This window comes from Curcuma longa, chromosome 4 (assembly GCF_044706935.1).
Source record: "Curcuma longa cultivar G26 ecotype Majalengka, Jawa Barat chromosome 4, ITB_CL_G26_1.1, whole genome shotgun sequence".
NCBI lineage: Eukaryota > Viridiplantae > Streptophyta > Magnoliopsida > Zingiberales > Zingiberaceae > Curcuma > Curcuma longa.
This window is the reverse complement of record NC_133864.1, coordinates 12,765,034-12,778,605: the sequence shown is the minus strand read 5'-3', so window position 1 is coordinate 12,778,605 and position 13,572 is coordinate 12,765,034.

Genomic DNA, 13,572 nt, shown 5'->3' with positions numbered 1-13,572 from the left:
GTTCTCTTATGCTGTAGCGTTCCCAGAGGCTGGAAATGTTTTGTACTAACAATATCTTAATGCAAAAAACAAAAACAAAAACAAAAATCCAACTTCTAATTACTAAACAAACAAGCTGTTTTGTATGTAAAATTCTATCTGCTGTGTTGTTCTGAGGGACTGAGGGCTGACAAGTAGTTTTAGAACATGTTATAGAGTCATTGTCGTCTTATATGTTATGAAATTAAATTAAATTAAAACCATAATAAATAGTCATTTCTGGGGGGCAGAAGGAGCCCCTGAAAGTGTCCTCAAAGCTGCTTCCTTCAAAGAGAGAGCTGCTTTTCCTTAAGTGAGAAACCCATGCTCCAACTTAGTCAAAACGAGATATTTACAAAGATATGGTTTCAGAGAAGTAAAGTCAAAATTGTACACTTCATGGGGCCTTTGCAGGGATCTTTCTGTGTTTTAGAAAGAGAGTCCTTAGTAGTTACCTCGTTGCTTCTTCTAAAACTCAAGTGTCTTTATTTTTGTCAATGAAAGGCGTTTAATCAAGAAGAAACTATAGGCACACAACTAGAGTCAAAGGTGGTGTGTGTATTTGTCGATATTAGTGGCTTTGACCCAACTAAATAAATTTATTTGTTTAGATAGATATCATTCATATCTTAAGAAAGATTGTTTGACCATGCAAAAAGCTTGGATCATTCATATCTCTCGTCAACCCTTCATCTGTGAATTCAATGGAAGTGGGCCCGACTCAGAAATGTATGCTCTAACCGGTCAAACCCACATGCATGATATATATTTTAATATTTTCCAATTTTAATAAATTCATCTTCATATTTTAATATATATATATATATATATTGCTAAAATATATTTTTTTTTATCAGTATCAGTTTATTTAGCAAAATGCTTTCCAGAAGTTTCTGATTGATAGTTTATTGCGGACTAATTATTTTTATTTTCTTTTGGCAGAAAAATTATTTTTGATTTATACGGCGCGTCCAAATGAGCACGTGCAGTCAACGGGTCAAAGGGATGGGGGCAGTTAGCGTTACAGCTGTCAAACACGTGCAGAGCGGCACTGCATGGGGTAACGTCGATTCCTTATCTGACTTCCAGTCTGCTTCTTGTAGTGGAAATTAACACGAGCTTAATTTTATTTACGGCTATTTTATCTTTAATAATTTATAAAATAAAAAATACCAGAGAAAAGTTCAAAAATATAAAAAAAAAAATTTATTTCATGTTTTTTTTTAAAATATTATTATTATCTCTCTTCGACGAACTTGAATTTAAAAACAAAATCATTCCGCATGATTCTCTTAGAGTATCTGCAACGCTAAAGGCGTTATAACATCTCCATCTCATCAAAACGTTGGGGTCCACTGCCACATATGCGTTATAACATATTACATTTTTCACCCCACAACGCATTTAATGTGTTAATAGGGGTCCCAGTTGTGGTGGTCGACCACTGGTGGTCGACTAGCTGGTCGACCACCATGCAGGGACTCCAGTGGCCTGGCCTCTTCCACATCCTCGCCTCCCGATCCGACATTAAGCTCCGTTCCCTTCGCCTCACCGGCGTTGGATCCTCCATCGAGCTCCTTGAGGCCACCGGCCGCCGACTCTCCGATTTCGCCGAGGCGCTTGGCATCCCCTTCGAGTTCCGCCCCTTGGAGGGTAAGATCGGCCACCTCGCCAATTCAGCCGCCGCCCTCCTCGCGGTCGAGATCCGCAACATCGTGGCGGTGGGCAGCCCAAAGAGGACCGGCGAGGTGAAGGTGGAGCGGTGGGGCGACGAGCTGAGCAAAGTCGGCTTCCGCCGCGTGTCGTTGGCCGGCAGCCCTGCGGCCCAGGCCAACCTCCTCCTCACCATGTATCCATGGAAAGGCTATACCCTCGTCGAGGAGAACGACGGCTTGAAGCTCGGCTGGAAGGACCTCTCCCTGCTCACCGCGTCTGCCTGGCAGCCCGCTGACCACTGGTCGACCAGTGGTCTCGTGGTCGATCAGCTGATCGACCACCACATCGTGGTCGACCAGCGGATCGACTACCTCTACGTAAAAAATTTTAATATTAAAATAAAAATTAATTTAATAAATTAAAAATTAATTTAATATATCAATGGAGCCCACCACATTCGTTAAAACGCGTTCAAAACTCTGAACGCATTAAAAACTTTTAACGCGCCGCAACGCGGCCACCGTTCATCCGAGGCGTTATAACGCCTTTTGAACGCCTTTTAACATGGCGTTGCGGATGCTCTTACTTCATTTCTCTCTTTATTTTTCTATGATTATATAATTTAATTGCATTAATTTTTTTTTGCTATATCGATTTTATGAATTGTATCTAATAGAAAAGTATAATTCCTTTTTATATTTGTTATATGGTAGCGACATCAAATATTCAACAAGAAAAAACTAAATTTCTCTCAAAATCATAGATAATTAATTTAATTTTAATTTATCATGGAAAAATTATAAACTATAGAAGAGGGGGAAATGAAAATTTCTGATTTGGTCAAACTGAAATTTGATTCGATTTCGATTAATTATTAGTTGGTCAAAATGAAACAAACAAAGCAAGTGCCCTATTTTTCTCAGTGAATATTATTTAAATATCGTTCAAAAGTTTTCTTTACAAAAAAAGAAAGAAAATCCTCATTGACTTGGTGTTTGTCTTTTTCATGCCATGACCAACTACATTGAAGTTGAAAATTATTATGATTTAAATTTAGATAGTGATGGTGATTTTTATTTTTATTTTTATTTTTATTTTTAAATGGAAAATAATTTTATATTCATTGTGATGGTAATATAAAATAAAAAAAATCTAAATCTTATGGTTTATTTATGAATTATAATCGGTAATTTCGATTTTACTTTTCCGAAAACTCCTCTCCGTCATATCATTGTCCGAACTAGATTTGTAATCCGAACCACTTCTTCATTATTTTTCTCCCATAAAAATCTAAACGTTTGACGCCAAAGTCATTTCCTATTTGTGCGACAACATTATTGTTTTCCAATTGATTTTCCGTCCAATGTCATCAGCTTTAGTGATTTATCCTAATATTATCGATCGACCAAAGCTCCTGCATCACCAGCTTCTCTATTCTCTCACCACCTTCACCTCCGCTTCTCTGTTCCTTGACATCACCACTTTCACCTCAACTTCTCTATTCCCAACAGCGCCACTTTTCACCTAGGTTTCTCTATTCCTCGACACACGGGCGGAGCCAGGTTATCGGTTACTTGGGCTATAACCCGGGGATCCAACAGCGTAAAAATTTAAATTTACAGATGGAAGAAATTTTTTTTAAGAGGATGAGGAAGACAACCCAGGTTATCGCATCACCGTAGTCCACAAATCGGAGATCAGCTCGGGTAGATCACCCGGGCTAGCTCCGCCATTGCCTCAATAGCACCACCTTTACCCCAACTTCTCTATTCACCGATCTCACCACCTTAGCATTTTCTGTGTTCCCTGTAAGCACCACATTCATCGGCTTCTTTTCACAAGTTTCACCCCCTTCGGTTTCACTGTTCATCAACTTCACTTCCTTTAGCGACTTTTCTCTTCTCTGGTAGCACCACCATCACCTGTTTCTCTATTCACCGGTATCACTACCTTCACTTTCACCACCTTCACTTCGGGACAATGTCGAAGCTTTAAGATTCCAACTTGCCATTATTTCCACAAGTAATTTTTTTAGGGTATATGTTATTTATTTTTACATTGTAATTGCCTCATTATTATAGCGTTAATGACTAACTTTAGTTGAACTTAATTTTTTATGAAAGTTATTCGATTGAATTTTACAAAGCTCGATTGTTGTTTTGATATGCTGTTGATATACTGCAGGAAATTAAAAAGTTTAGATCAACTTCTGTAAGAGAGATCCAATGGTTAAGTATGGAAAAAAAAGTTACATTGGATGAGTAAATTCGGACATTTTAGAGAATTTTTTTCTGTGGATTTATGTAAGGATGTTTTGTTATTTTATAAATTTTATTTTTTTTTCTTTTTTCTTTTTTTGTTTGCTTTTAGTAGATATAAATTATCTTTAGGATTATAGATATTGTAAATGATTTTAATAACCTAGGAAATTATAATTAAGTAGAGGCAATATATATTACATGATTCCTCAACTCTCAATATTTGGGGATGTTTTGTATCGAAGACTCCTAACTCTATCCTCTCACTATTGTATATGAAGGAATTTGTTGGTCTACTTGTTGTAAGCCTTAATTAACTAGTTAATTTATTTATAAATATGTAATATTATCTAACTGTTGAATTATGATATAGGCTTAGTTTCTTAAGCATGTCCCTATTCAATTGCTAAGTAGAGAATAACTAAGTGGAGGTATACTTATTCTCATATAGACAAAGTAAGTGTTAAGTTAGAAAGACTCCCACCTCCTCATGTAATCATTATGTGTATTCAAACTAATGTTAAATTCATATTTTATAGTTAAAAATTTTTAATTAATTTTGTATTATTATTGATATTCTCCGTGCCCAAGGTTTACTTACGACTACCCCTCCATATTAACTGAGTCTACACCATAATAGGGTGAGACATTGACTGCATAATTTCATATAGACTCACAGTAAGCAGCCAGATATTTAAATTGCATTGAAAAGGAAAAACAAATCCAAACCCTTACCTTCCATAATGAAAGTTTAACTAAATTAAATGAGGAATTAATTGATATTTTACAAAGGGAAGGTTTTTTTATCTAACTAGCCACCATGCAGAAGATTCTCATTGAAGAAGTTTCAATTAATGTGATGAGGAGAGGACACGATAGAAGTCGCTATAATCTCAGGACCACTCCTAAAGATACGCTTAAATGGCTAGCACTGATCCTTGGTAGGAAAAAGAGTAAGAGAGAAATAAAGAAAGATGAGGGGAGTAACTTAAAGATAAAGTGTAGGACGATAGATTTTGATATGCAAGAAGAGCATACCGCTATATTAATCAGCAACAAGATTGATGAAGAATAGGAGGCCCATAAAAGGCAAGGAAGGGGAAAAAAATTAACACTTTGAGATTAAACGATATTAAAGTAAGTTGATATCTGATTTATCAAGACTTCCTTATCTAGTATTCAATCAACTTGACTTGTCAAGACTTCCTTTGTCTAGCATTCAATCAACCTTGACTTACCAAAATTTCATAATTTCCTAGCATTCGATCAATCTCAAAATGTCAAGGCCTTCACCATTATTGCCTAAACTTCAAACAATCTTAATATGTTAAGACTTCACCATTGTTTAATATCTAGTCAACTTATGTCAGGACTTCACCACTGTCAAACATTTAGTCCTCTTTGAATTATTTAGAGTTTCTTATACCTAACATTCAGTCCTTCATGGCCTATCAAGGTTTTACTTCTTGTGTCTAACATCAATCCGATCCTCCATGACATATTAGGACTTTCACTGTTGTTAAGTGTTCAATTATCTTTGACTTATTTGGACTTCACATTTCATGCCAAATGTCCAATCCTCCAAAACTCACTTAGACTTCATCATTGTCAACTCCCTATTGGACTTTCAACCATCAAATATCAGGTTAACTTTGACTTACTTGAACTTCGTCACTATCAAGTATTAGGTCCACCTTGACCTATTTAACTTTTTAATAACCATCCATGTCCAAACCAATTTTGATCAACTTGGTCCGAGATTAATTACATCAACAATCTCTTTCTCCAATAAGCTCTCCATTCACATCACTACAAAAATAACACCGATTAGCAACCGAATTTTTGGTCACTAATCGGTCGCTAAATCCGATTAACAACCGATTAGCGATCGATTTAAAAAATCATTAAAAAAATCATCGTAATTGGATTTAGTGACCGAATTTGAATTCGATTGCTAATTAGCGACCAAATTCGAATTCACGAATTCGGTCGCTAATGTTAGCGATCGAATTTTAATTCGGTTGCTATTTAATGACTGATTTTCACGTTCCGTCACAAAATTTATAGAACGAATCAGAATTTCGTTATTAAAATTAGCGATCGAATACAAATTCAGTCATTAAAATTAGCAATCGAATCCAAATTTGCACTTGATGTTGTAAGGCCTGGAAAAAACTTCGCACCTTGTTACATCCAAGAATGACAATTAATAAAGGGCTTGATTTAAAAATTTTAATCCAAAAAAAAACCTCAAAATTGCTGTTAGGAATGACAATCCAAAAGTAAACCTCAGAACTGTTTCACATTATATACAATTTTTTTACCTCATTTGCTGTTTCGGCTACCACCTCCTCTTGTATTTTGTAGAACAGCTTTAAAAATTTCTTCCACCATCACGTATCGATTTTTGTATGGTGGTAAATCGAGATAATTGGCAATATCTCTATTTAAACAAATAAAAAAGATAAATTAGTAATTCTAATAAAAATAATTCTCTATTAATAAATTTATTTACCTATTTTTTATAAGCAAAGCTTCATCTAAAGTCTTGCCTTTGATCCATCGACAAACTGTATTAAATCAAATAAAATATTTATTGAATATATATATATATATATATATATCTAAAACTTGTTCTATTTGAGTTTGAGAAAATAAAAAATTAATCATACTTAGCTCTAGTGAAGCAATTTGTGCAAGTGCTCCAGAGACATCGTAATAACAATCAGATATTATAGTAGGGCTCTCAAACTTTGCTTTTATTTTGATTTGTAGTTGCATAGCTATTTTTTTTATTATAATCTATCCAGTTAGTATGGTTGGATCCATTGGATCCAACCACCTATTATGCCACGATACTTAATCAGAGTAAAAATCTGTTGAGTATAAAAACGTGCACTAGTCGGGATGGTGGACTGCATGTTTGTCAGAATCGTTTGTGAAAATCACCGATCAAAATCGCTGGCCGTATGCCAGTCAGAATCGTTGGCCGGATGCCAGCATGCCGGAATAACTGAAAGTCGTCGTCCAAATCCGAAAAGAATCGTCAACATTTTTTTTCTACAATTTGAGCATAATTAAAATGTTCAACGTAATTCAAATGTTCTAAATACTTAAGGTACTTGCTGTAGAGATATATGAATATGTATTGTGAACAATGAAAGGAAGCTATAGCTAAATTACAAGAAATCGTTTAAATGTGAATTACCTTAAGCCTAAAGAATCAGCGAACACTACAAAAATAATACCGATTAACGATCAAATTGTCGGTCGCTAAATCCGATTAACGACCGATTAGCGACCAATTTAAAAAATCACAAAAAATTATCGTAATTGGATTTAGCGATCGAATTCGAATTCGGTCGCTAATTAACGATCGAATTCGAATTCGATCGCTAATTTTAACAATCGAATTTAGATTCGGCGGCTAATTTTAACGATCGAATTAGATTTTCATCGCTAAATTTAGCGATCGAATTTGAATTCGATCGCTATTTAACGACAAATTTTCACGTTCCATCATAAAATTTATAGACCGAATCAGAATTTCATTGTTAAAATTAGCAAATATTCGGTCGCTAAAATTAACGATCAAATCTAAATTCGCATCTAATTCTGTAAGGTCTGGAAAAAACTTCGCACCTTGTTACATCCAAGAATGACAATTAATAAGGGGCTTGAAAAAACATGTAATAAGGGACTTGATTTAGAAATTTCAATCCAAAAGTAAACCTCAGAATTACTGTTAGGAATGACAATCTACTATTTAAACAAATAAAAAAAGATAAATTAGTAATTTTAATAAAAATAATTCATCTATTAATAAATTTATTTACCTATTTTTTATAAGTAAAGCTTCATCTAAAGTCTTGCCTTTGATCCATCGACAAACTGTATTAAATCAAATAAAATATTTATTGAATATATATATATATATATATATATATATATATATATATATATATATATATATATATATATATATATATATATATATATATATATATATCTAAAAATTATTCTATTTAAGTTTGAGAAAATAAAAAATTAATCATATTTAACTCAAGTGAAGCAATTTGTGCAAGCGCTCCAGAGACATCGTAACAACAATCAGATATTATAGTAGGACTCATAAACTTTACTTCTATTTTGATTTGTAGTTGCATAGCTATTTTTTTATTGTAATCTGTCCAGTTAGTATGGTTGGATCCAACCACCTATTATGCCACGATACTTAATCAGAGTAAAAACCTGTTGAATATAAAAACGCGCACTAGTCAGGATGGTAGGCTGCATGTTTGTCAGAATCATTTGTGAAAATTGCTAAACGGAATCACCTCGGATGCCAGTCAAAATAGCTGAAGATATCGTCCAAATTCGAAAATATCAACATTATTTTTTTCCTGCAATCTGAGCACAATTAAAATGTTCAACGTAATTCAAATGTTCCAAATGCTTAAGGTACTTGCTGTAGAGATACATGAATAGGTATTGTGAACAATGAAAGAAAGCTATAGTTGAATTATAAGAAATCGTTCAAATGTGAATTACCTTAAGCCTAAAGAATCAGCGAATGTCTACAAAAATAATACCGATTAACGACCGAATTTTCGATTTCTAATCGGTCGCTAAATCCGATTAATGACCGATTAGTGACCGATTTAAAAAATTATTAAAAAATTCATCGTAATTGGATTTAGCGACCCAATTTGAATTCGATCACTAATTAGTGATCGAATTCGAATTCGATTGCTAACTAGCGATCGAATTCGAATTCGATCGTTAATTTTAACGATCGAATTTGGATTCGGTCACTAATTTTAGCGACCGAATTAGATTTTTGTCGTTAAATTTAACGATCGAATTTGAATTCGGTCGCTATTTAACGACTGATTTTTACGTTTCGTCGCTAAAATTATAGACCAAATCAGAAATTAGATGAATAAAAATATTCAAAAATTAAGACTTGGAAGTTAGCTTCGCGAACTATTTCAGCAGAATCGTTAGAATGACATTGTTCTGAAACAAATAGAAGATATGACATCACATAAATAAAAAATGTCCAAATCGAGGCCCTTCAACATTAGCTTCACCATGTTCCCAACTCCTACAACCCCGCACCGTTTCATAATCAGATCGGGGGCCCCAAGTCAGCCGCACCACCAGCCCGACGGTTGGCCGCGCCACCAGACCCGGCAGCCGACCGCACAATAAAGATCGATGTCAGTCGTAGGGCCACGCCCGCCTTAATTAAACAGTACACACACAACAAAATCGAAGTAACAACTTATCTGAGGAGATCCTGCCGGGAAAATCACACCGAATGAGATCCTGCCGGGAAAATCACACCGGAGGAGAAGATTGGAGAGATCAGAGAGAGATCATACCAGCAGAGCAGAACAGAACAGAGTTCGGCAAGAAGTAGGGTTCGGGAGAAAAAAATCGAATGGGTGTTTAAGGAATTAATTAGCGACCGAATGCCGATTTGATCGCTAATTTAGCGATCAAACTCGATTTCAGTCGCTAATTTTTAATGACCAAATCGAAATTCGGTCGCTAAGGGCCACTAAATTTCTGCCTGTGTCGTCCAATTCTAAAATTAGCGATCGAAATCAAGTTCAGACGCTAATTTTTAACGATCGAATCGAAATTCGATAGCTAAGGGCCGCTAAATTTCTGTCAGTGTCGTCCAATTCTAAAATTAACCACTGAAATCAAGTTCGGTTGCTAAATTAGCGATCGAAATCGAGTTTGATCGCTAATTTTTAACGACCGAATCGAAATTCGCACGCTAAGGGCCACCAAATTTCTACCCGTGCTGTCCAATTTTAAAATTAGCGACCCAATTAAATTTTGGTCGCTATTTTAGCGATCAACATTTCATTTCTGTTGCTAAATAGTGATCGATGTTTCAATTAGGTAGTAAATTAACGACTAATTTCTATAATCTTTCTGATAGATTATGGAAATAATCTCTGAATTATGGAAATAATCTCTATAAATCTTTTATTATTAGATGTAAATATTTACCTTGTTAGATTATAGAAATAATCTCTGTATTATTAGAATGTAAATATTCATCTTAATTTGTAGCCTAAAAATACTCATGTACTCTCTATATATTTTATCATAATGAAAAGATGAGTACGCAGAATTTCTTTCATGGTATCAGAGCCAGCTTATTCCAACTTCCTTTCTTCTCCACCTTCTCATCCTTCTCTCTCTTTCTCTCTCTCCTTCTACTTGTATCAATGGCCGATCAAACCAAATTTCATCCTGCTCTGGCCGTTAATAATGTCAAGAACTTCATCTCTATTACTTTAGAGATGGAAAAGGGACACTATTCTTCATGGGCGGAGTTGTTTAAAATCCATTGCCGAGCATATCAAGTTATTGATCATATTATTCCACCGAAATCAAAGTCAACCGAGACGGAACAAGAAGAGGCTATCGAGACTGAGAAAGCATTATGGTCGCGCTTGGATGCAATAGTTCTTCAATGGATTTATGGTACGATCTCCTCCGATCTCTTGCACACCATCTTAGAACCGGATTCAACTGCACAACAAGCATGGGAGCGATTGCAAAATATTTTCCAAGATAACAAAACTTCTCGTGCTGTTTACCTAGAAAATCAATTCACTCAAGTTCAGATGGACGATTATCCTAATATTTCAGCCTATTGTCAAGAACTCAAAATGCTTGCCGATCAACTCTCTAACGTCGGTGCACCGGTTTCAAATCAACGGTTAGTTCTTCAATTAATCGCAGGGTTAAATGAGAACTACGATGGTGTTGCTACATTCATTCAACAGAGTAATCCTTTACCCTCTTTTTATGAGGCACGATCGAGGTTAATCCTTGAGGAAACTCGAAAGGCTAAACAGGCAGCCGTCGCCTCCAATGCTGCCGACACCGCCCTCCTCACCACCAACGGTTCCATTGATCCTGCGTCTAGCTATGGCCGAAGCTCGATATCACGTTCTGGAAATATATCAAACCGCAACAATAATGGTCAGAAACGTGGTCAGACCCACAACAATAATCGAAAAAAATATGATGGCGGTAGAGGAAAAGGTCGTGGTAGCAACAACCACAACGGTGGACATCAACAGCAGCGTTCATGGCAACAACAACAACATCGTCCGTGGCAGCAGCAGCAGCCATAACCAGTGGGTACCATACCCACTATCGGGGTCTTGGGGACAACAAGCATGGGTTGCTCCCCCTTGTCCTTACCCCACCTCTTCATGGACTCGCCCACCTCCTGCTCGTCAACCCGGAATTCTTGGCAATCGTCCACCACAAGCATACAGTGCCCAAGTGTCGCCTCCTTCGAGTTATGCACCTACTGACATTGATGCAGCAATGCACAATTTATCTCTAAATGTTCCTGATGAAAACTGGTACATGGATACTGGTGCAACTTCACACATGACTGCATCTCAAGGTACTCTCTCGTCTTATATTAATATGAGCAATAACAAAAATATTATTGTTGGCAGTGGACAGGAAATTCCAATTCGTGGTTATGGACAAAAATTCCTTTCCCCACCTCACCCACCTTTAACTTTGAAAAATGTCCTACATGCCCCTAAACTCATTAAAAATCTTATCTCTGTGCGCCGTTTCACCATTGACAATAATGTTTCTATTGAGTTTGATCAATTTGGTTTTTCTGTGAAGGACTCTCAGACAGGGATGCCGCTAATGAGATGTGATAGCACTGGGGACCTATATCCTCTCACCACCACTACCAGACATCAATCCACCTCTCCATCAACCTTTGCAGCTCTTTCTCCTGCTTTATGGCATAATCGATTGGGGCATCCGGGTGCACTTGTTTTACGCTCACTTAGGAATAATAAATTTATTGACTGTCAACCATCTTTTTCTGTTTGTCAATCTTGCATTTTTGGGAAACATGTTAAGTTGCCATTTTCTATTTCAAATTCTTGCACTACAAAACCTTTTGATATAATACATAGTGATTTATGGACATCACCAATTTTAAGTTCGGCAGGTCATAAGTATTATATTCTTCTCTTGGATGATTACTCTAATTTCTTATGGACATTTCCCATTGGAAGAAAATCACAAGTTTCATCCATTTTCTTGTCTTTTAGTGCACTCATTCAAACCCAATTTGAGACAAATATTAAATGTTTTCAATGTGACAATGGGAGGGAATTTGATAACGAGACTTTTAAGCAATTTTGTAACACTAATGGTATGGTGCTTCGTTTTTCTTGCCCTCATACTTCTCCACAAAATGGCAAAGCCGAACGTAAAATTCGAGCAATCAATAACTTGATTCGAACTCTTCTTGCTCACTCTTCTATGCCACCATCATTTTGGCATCATGCCCTCCAAACGGCAACATACCTCTTAAACATTCTCCCTAGCAAGATACTCTCTAATTATTCCCCAACTCAATTTCTTTACCATCGGGATCCTTCCTATACACATTTACGAGTTTTTGGGTGTTTATGTTATCCTCTCTTTCCCTCCACCACAATACATAAATTACAAGCTCGTTCCACCCCTTGTGTTTTTTTGGGATATCCGCTCAATCATAGAGGATATAAGTGTTATGATTTGTCTAGTCGTAAAATAATTATCTCTAGACATGTCATTTTTGATGAGTCTAACTTCCCGTTTGCGAACCTGCATGCTCCTTCTTCCCACTCCTATGATTTTTTGAGTGACGGTCTGCATCCCCTTTTGCACCATCATCTTCACAGTCAATCTACCCCAGTTCATCAGCAAGAACAAGAGTCTACTATAGTTCGCCCTTCTCAATCGGCTCCAAGCATACCCCACCCAGAACCTGTTTCTTCTCACCCATCTATTTCATCTGGGTCCAACAGCACTTCTCCACAACCCAATCCACCTACAACAACACATCCATTAGTCTCTTCACCTAGCCCACATCATAACCAAACAAGCCAAGCATTGCCTCGGTCCATTACAACCCGCAGCATGCATGGGATCTTTAAGCCCAAACATCAATTCAATTTGACATCATCGGTTACACCATCCCCTATTCCCCGTAACCCAAAAGCTGCCTTGTCCGACCCGAATTGGAAAGCGGCCATGTCAGATGAATATGATGCTCTTATTAAAAATAAGACGTGGGAGTTGGTGCCTCGTCCTTCTGATGTTAATGTTATTCGTTCAATGTGGATTTTTCGTCATAAAAAGAAATCTGATGGTTCTTTTGAGAGGTATAAAGCTCGTCTTGTTGGTGATGGCAGATCACAACAAGTTGGTGTAGATTATGATGAAACATTTAGCCCTGTGGTGAAACCAGCTACTATTCGGACCGTTCTCAGTATTGCTTTATCAAAATCTTGGCTCATCCATCAGTTAGATGTTAAAAATGCATTCTTGCATGGTCAGTTACATGAAACCGTCTATATGCATCAGCCGTTGGGTTTCAAAGACCCTGTACATCCAGAGTATGTGTGTCTATTGAAGAAATCTCTATATGGCCTTAAACAGGCCCCTCGGGCTTGGTATCAAAGGTTTGCTGACTTTGTCTCCACCATTGGTTTTTCCCATAGCAAATCTGATCACTCTCTATTTATTTATCAAAAAGGAAATGACATGGCATACATTCTTCTTTATGTTGATGATA